General features: G+C 38.3%; 1 long non-coding RNA gene across 1 annotated transcript; it reads left to right on the top strand.

Annotated features, from left to right (window-relative positions):
- The first annotated feature begins 612 nt into the window (after positions 1-612).
- LOC149971578 (uncharacterized) lies at positions 613-3,925 on the top strand. Its single transcript, XR_016491596.1, has 2 exons — positions 613-2,757; positions 3,636-3,925. It is a non-coding gene; the product is annotated as an uncharacterized LOC149971578 (long non-coding RNA).
- Positions 3,926-6,956: the final 3,031 nt, after the last annotated feature.

Here is a 6,956-nt window from a genome sequence, read left to right as displayed (position 1 = left end):
TGTAAATGAGAACTTGTTCTCAACTAGCCTACCTGGTTAAATAAAGGTGAAATAAAAATAAAACATAAAAAAAAAATAACTACTACTATTGAAACATATTTCTCATTAACTACTACTTTTTTGAAACATTCTGGACCTAATTTCTCGTGATCTACCACTGTTTGTTTAAAGCACAATAAACTAAGGGAATATGTGCAGGGATTCTGACTTTTCTATGGGTCCACTGAAAGAAATGTTATCACACAGACTGTAGCACTTCCCTTCATGAAGAGCAAATGCTGAGGTGTCGTCAGTCAAACATCACAATGTCATAGACCACATCTCAAGTCATCAGTTCTGAGGTCTCCTACTTCCTACAATGATGGGCTAAAGTGATCTTGAGATGTGTAGACAACCCGGGTTTAATATGTTATATATAATATCTTTCAGTACACCCTGTATCTATTGTATCTTTCTGAATGTTCTATAGGGACACGTTACAGACGCTCAATGAAAAGAAAGCAGAACACAGCTAAACAATACAAAGCAGCTTTAGTGACAGTTTGACTAATATTCAGAGTCAATTTTTTTTGTCATTCAAAGTGAGGACCCCCATTGTGAGTCAATGGATGCAGGAAATACTAAGACGTAGGCCTTTGTTGTGACAGATTAATCAACATGCATGCTGTGTACGGGCTTCTAATGATGGTAGTGGGATTGTCTTGTTGTAAGCAAAATCATTCATACAGTATCTTACAGATATTAGAATTGTATCTGTATTTTATGACTAAAATCAGTGATAAGCAATCATTCATTCCAAAACATGTTTGTTAATGATTTTACTTGTAAAATGATCATATTGGTCACAAGGTCCATAAGTGAAATTATGAAAAAGGTTCAGTTGAGAACGTTATAATTTTCACTCTATCCTCAATGGCAGAATGGTTCAAAATGTTTTTTAAAGCACATATTTTTTGCATCCAATAACAAATGCAATTCATCAAGGTTTGAGCCCCCAAGAAGTGATATATGAACCCAGTCCATTATAAAGTCATGTTATTGTGTCTTGCCAACAGCTGTAACCCAAAAGGAATCAGTTGCAGCCTGTCAAAAACACCAGTCACTAACCACGTTTAGGGAAACACTGCTGGTCCTCTATTTTTCACTTCTTATTTCTCTCACATCTCCTCCTCTCAAATTCCTGTCTTTCTATTTCTCTCTCTTACTTCTTAATTTCTTTTTCAAAGGATCACATTCTAAAATGGAGTGAAAGAGCCCACTAATTGCGTAGAAGGTAGTGTCTTCATGTCAGTGTTGGACAGCAGTGTGTGAGAGCTGACCACTGCCCTGACACAACAAATGAGGTGTTATATTCTCAGGTGCCAACATATCTTCTTCACACTTAAAAGTAGCCTCACTTAACACGTTTTGCTTCTTCACTGATATAATCACACAAAAGACATGTAGCCAGCCTGGCTGTTTAAAATACGAAGTGAAACTCTGAGGCCCTTCCTCTTTCCTCTGAGTCATAACCTATGAATAGGTTTATGTCAAAATTACACTCGTAGAAAATAGAGGACTGATAAAAAATGTAGGATTCTGTATAAGTACAGTAGGTTCATTTTCTAAGTTGCGCGCTGCGTTGTGAAGATATGTGAGGCTGTGTTTGGTCAATTTTTGTGACGTTAGCAGAAGTGTCTCATGGTCATTTTTTTCTTTGTTTTGGGTTCCTATGTAGTTGTCCTTTTACTGCATTGAAAAGGCTAAGTCAATGTTTAATGTTTTGTGTCCCCCAATCATAGCAGATATATTATTGGTGTATGGAAGACAAATATATGACAAAAGCCTTTCATACTAATGCCATACCAGAGAAGATCATGTTAATGTTCATTTCTTGTTTCTACTTTATTTCTCTCTTTATACATTTAGAGCATTATAATGTTTTACTTTTATATTATTAGCATGTTCGCTCATTATTAGCCACAGAATGTGATCATTAGATTATAAAGAATTATACCAGTTGTGTCAGAATTGTGTCACTCTATCCTCAGGTATGGAGACCCACTGTGATCTTGGTAGAGAGTATGGATCTCAGTGTTATGAAGCTCTGGGAGGAATTGTCTCTCTCCAGATGATGACTGATGCCATGGGATCTGAACTCATATTAAGAAAGACCCCACTGGCATATCTACAGAGATACTCAAAATGAAAAACCCTATAGTGATAATCTATGATTCCATTAAAGCCAGAGCATCCTTCCTAATCAACTATGGGAATCTTATGATTACTAACACACCAATGAATGATTCTCCTGAATACCTTTTAGAAATATTTGTTTAATTGGATATGGGAGCCAAAACAGTACAACTGTTTATTAAGTGTGACTGTTCATTCATAATGTGTTTTATATCAAAAATATTTCCATTTCATCTAAAGTCATTATTAATCTAATCAATTACATTTACAACAATTTAGGTACTTCATTTTGTACTGTAACTACTCTCATTCCTCCACAGCCCCAGTCCTGTCCTCAGCTGTCCTCTGAGTGTCTGTCCCACGTAGAGATGAGGGTGTCCTGCTCCTCTGAGGGTGACAGTCCCCAGTACAGCTGGACTCTGGACAGACAGACACTGAATGGAACGATGGCTTTTCTCAGGGAGAAGACAGACACCGTCATACTGAAGTAGGAAATCATGGGGACTCTCGACTGTAGCATGCCAAACCATATCAGCAATGTTACCAACACTTAAGAGATCTCTGCATGTAGTATGTCTATTGGTAAGCAGCTGTTAAATAAAATGTTCACTACCCGCTGGGCAAACCACATCATTTTAACGTGGATAATTGGGTAATATTTGGTAGAGACGTTGATCAATAAGATTACAACCTATAAACCGGAGAGCAACATCTGTCTGGTGGAGACCACAAAGCATGTAACAAACAGTTACATGACATACAGGATGGTCAAGCAAGTTAACGTTTCCGACTATTGATTTAGAACCTTGGACAGTTACCGCATGTCGAAAAGAAAACATTAGCAGCCTCCACTGTTGCAGTACCATTTCATCATCATCAACATTTCAACATCATCAAATCACCTATGCTTAGTTAGACAACCAAAATATACAAAAACAATTTAGTCCAATCAATGTAAGCTAAATATGATGTGGCTATCCGTGGTGATTGTTGTGCGTGTGTGAATGAAAGTAGAAAAACCAGGTTGGCTCACCCTACTTGTAGTGAAACTTTAACTATGTTTTTAGTTTTTGTTGTCCTAGGCTACATGGATAAAATGCTTGCTCACTAGCCTAACTTCCTTTCATGAGCAATAATGTGCCAGGCCATTAGCCTTCTACATCTAGCTACATATTGAACTTCCATCCACTCAGGCCATAGGCAAAATGTATGAATTAATGTTTGGATCAGAATTACATTTATAATCAATGGCCAGAGCAGAGAATTAAGTCAAATGTCAAGTCTAAATCCCTATCTCCATCCATGGCTAATTTATGAATGGGATGACTTTAGCTAGCTAGCCAGCCAACGGAGGACAACGCAAAACGAGATGCAACATTTCAAAAATCTTCTGTAAATTATGTTCTGCTTTTAATGCGATGGTATTGTGTGAAGCCAATTTTTTTTTTTTTGTGGGCCAGGTTTCACGACTTCCGCCGAAGTTGGTGCCTCTCCTTGTTCGGGCGGCGTTCGGCGGCCGACGTCACCGGCTTTCTAGCCTCCACCGAACTACATTTCTTTTTCCATTTGTTTTGTCTTGATTGTACACACCTGGTTCCCATTACGTTTGAATTATTTCCCTATTTAACCTTCTGGAGCTATCAAGGTTTTGTGCGTGATTATTGTTGTCAGTTGTCTTGTTTATGTGATTCTGGATTTTCGTTCTCCTTGTTGGAAGATTATTTTTGAGTAAAGTTATTATTATTACTCATCTCTGTGTCCTACGCCTGACCGCCTTACCCACATCACCTAGACTCTGACACCAGGACCATTCAGAGTTGAGCTCAGTTAGTTTAGCTCAACGCTGATTGGCTATTATTTCATAATTTGTTTTATCAAGGGAGGCCAGACGCTTGCTGGCTTCTCTTGTATTCAATGCTACGATGTCATAAAAAAACAATTCTGCCAGCATCAGATAGATGGGCTACACATACTGAGAAAGAGGGCCGCTGTTTCAGTGGGCCAGATGCTTTCTCCGAAGAGATACATTCAGCCTCTTGTGAATTGAAGGAAAATTATTAAACATAGAGAGACGAAAGATACATAATATTATATGTTGTCTTTTTTTTCTTGGTCAATTTTTGGAGAAGCCTGGCTTCCCTTGGCATCCATGAATAAACATCACTGGACGTGAATCCAGCATATCAATTCTTAATTTGTCGACAAATTATTGTTAAATTAAAAGCCAGACTAAGTCAGTAGCACAGATGGAACTTTTCAAGCAGAGGATACATATCCTTCAAAAGTTGATATTTGCTTGCGTTGACAACCAAACACAATTATCCTCTACGGAATCGGTGTCCCCGCCATGGGACGGTTGAGCTAACGTAGGCTAATGTGATTAGCATGAGGTTGTAAGTAACAAGAACATTTCCCAGGACATAGACTTATCTGATATGGGCAGAAAGTTACACTTGTGTTATTCTAACTGCACTTTCCAACTTACAGTAACTATAACAGTGAAATAATGCCATGCCATTGTTTGAGGAGAGTGCATAGATTTGAACTTGAAAATGTATTAAATATCACTAAATATATTTACATTTGAAATCATCCAGAGCTATTGTATTGTCTATTTTTTTGTTGAATTCTGTGTTGAATTGAAATGATAGCTGTTGGTGATTTGTAAATGTTACATAGACATAAATAGCCTCGTTGATGATATATGATTGATAAAGTATGGTGACATTTCATTTTCTCTGTTGAACCTACCCTTTGGAATGACTTCGACAGTTAATATATTTAATTTTTAAGTGTAGATTGCTCAACAATAATTCTGACGATAGCACATTGGTGATAGTCAGTGACAAATACCATAGCCAAGCAGGGCTAGGCTTGGATAAAACCCTGGATCGGAGACCAAAGAATAGCTGTAGATAGATCAATTATTTTCTGATAGTGGATATAACATAAAAAACCTGCCGTTATTTGTCCTCTAGAACAGTGGTTCCCAAACTTTTTATAGTCCCATTCCAAATCAAATAAATCAAATCAAATCAAATTTTATTTGCCACATACACATGGTTAGCAGATGTTAATGCAAGTGTAGCGAAATGCTTGTGCTTCTAGTTCCGACAATGCAGTAATAACAAGTAATCTATCTAACAATTCCAAAACTACTGTCTTGTACACAGTGTAAGGGGATAAAGAATATGTACATAAGGATATATGAATGAGTGATGGTACAGAGCAGCATAGGCAAGATACAGTTGCATGCCCCCTCTAGCACCAGGGCCAGCACACTCTCAAATGTTGTTTTTTGCCATCATTGTAAGCCTGCCACACTAACACTATATGATACATTTAATAAACATAAGAATGAGTGGGAGTTTTTGTCACATCCCGGCTTGTGGGAAGTGACAAAGAGCTCTTATAGGACCAGGGCACAAATAATAATAATCAATAATTTTGCTCTTCATTTCACTACCTCGCATATAAAACCTTATTTGTTCATCAACAATTGCGAATAACTCACCACAGGTTAATGAGAATGGTGTGCTTGAAAGGATGCACATAACTCTGCAATGTTGGGTTGTATTGGAGAGAGTCTCAGTCTTAAATAATTTTACACACACAGACTGCTTAGTGAGGGCCTAGAATCCACTCTCAAATAGGTACGTGATTGGAAAGGGCTCTGAGCGCAGCCCATCCAGAAATCTGGCAGTGGCTTCTGATTAATTTCAATTTTCACAGAACCGCTTGTTCCAATTTCTATGAGGCTCTCTTGTTCTGATATTGGTAAGTGGACTGGAGGCAGGGCATAAAAAGGATAGCGAATCCAGTTGTTTGTGTCATCCATTTCGAGAAACTACCTGCGTAATTGCGCACCCAACTCACTCAGGTGCTTCAATATATCACATTTGACATTGTTCGTAATCTTGTGTTCATTTGCACACAAAAAATCATACAATGATGGAAAGACCTGTGTGTTGTCCCTGTTAATGCCGACAGAGAAGAGCAACTTCTTAATCATAGCCTCGATTTTGTCCCGCACATTGAATATAGTTGCGGAGAGTCCCTGCAATCCTAGATTCAGATCATTCAGGTGAGAAAAAACATCACCCAGATGGGTCAGATGTGTGAGAAACTCACATCATGCAAGCGGTCAGACAAGTGAAAAGTATGGTGAGTAAAGAAAACTTTAAGAAAGTCTCTCAATTAAAGAAAAACGTGTCAACACTTTGCCCCTTGATAACCAGCGCACTTCTGTATGTTGTGAAAGCGTTACCCTTATCATTGCATAGTGCAGAAAATTCAAGAATTCAGGGGCCTTGCTTTAACTAAGTTAACCATTTTCATTGTAGTGTCCAAAACGTCTTTCAAGGTGTCAGGCATTCCCTTGGCAGCAAGAGCCTCTCGGTGGATGTTGCAGTGTACCCAAGTGGTGTTGGGAGCAACTGCTTGCATGTGCATTACCACTACACTATGTCTCCCTGTCATGGCTTTTGTGCCATCAGTACAGATACCAACACATCTTGACCACCAAAGTCCATTTGATGTCACAAAGCTGTCCAGTACTTTAAAAATATCCTTTCCTGTTGACCTGGTTTCCCATGGTTTGCAGAAGAGGATGTCTTCATTAATTGAACCCCCATAAACGTAGCGGACATATACTCATCCAGCTGTAACACATATAATTCACTGGCTTGTATGCGAATCAGTAATTGTTTCAAAACATCTCCTGTCATGTCACTGATGCGTCGTGAAACAGTGTTGCTTGAAGAAGGCATTATCTGTATAGT

This window comes from Oncorhynchus mykiss, chromosome 25, assembly GCF_057628025.1.
Source record: "Oncorhynchus mykiss isolate SJ-2025 chromosome 25, ASM5762802v1, whole genome shotgun sequence".
NCBI lineage: Eukaryota > Metazoa > Chordata > Actinopteri > Salmoniformes > Salmonidae > Oncorhynchus > Oncorhynchus mykiss.
This window is presented reverse-complemented; position numbering and strand designations above follow the sequence as displayed.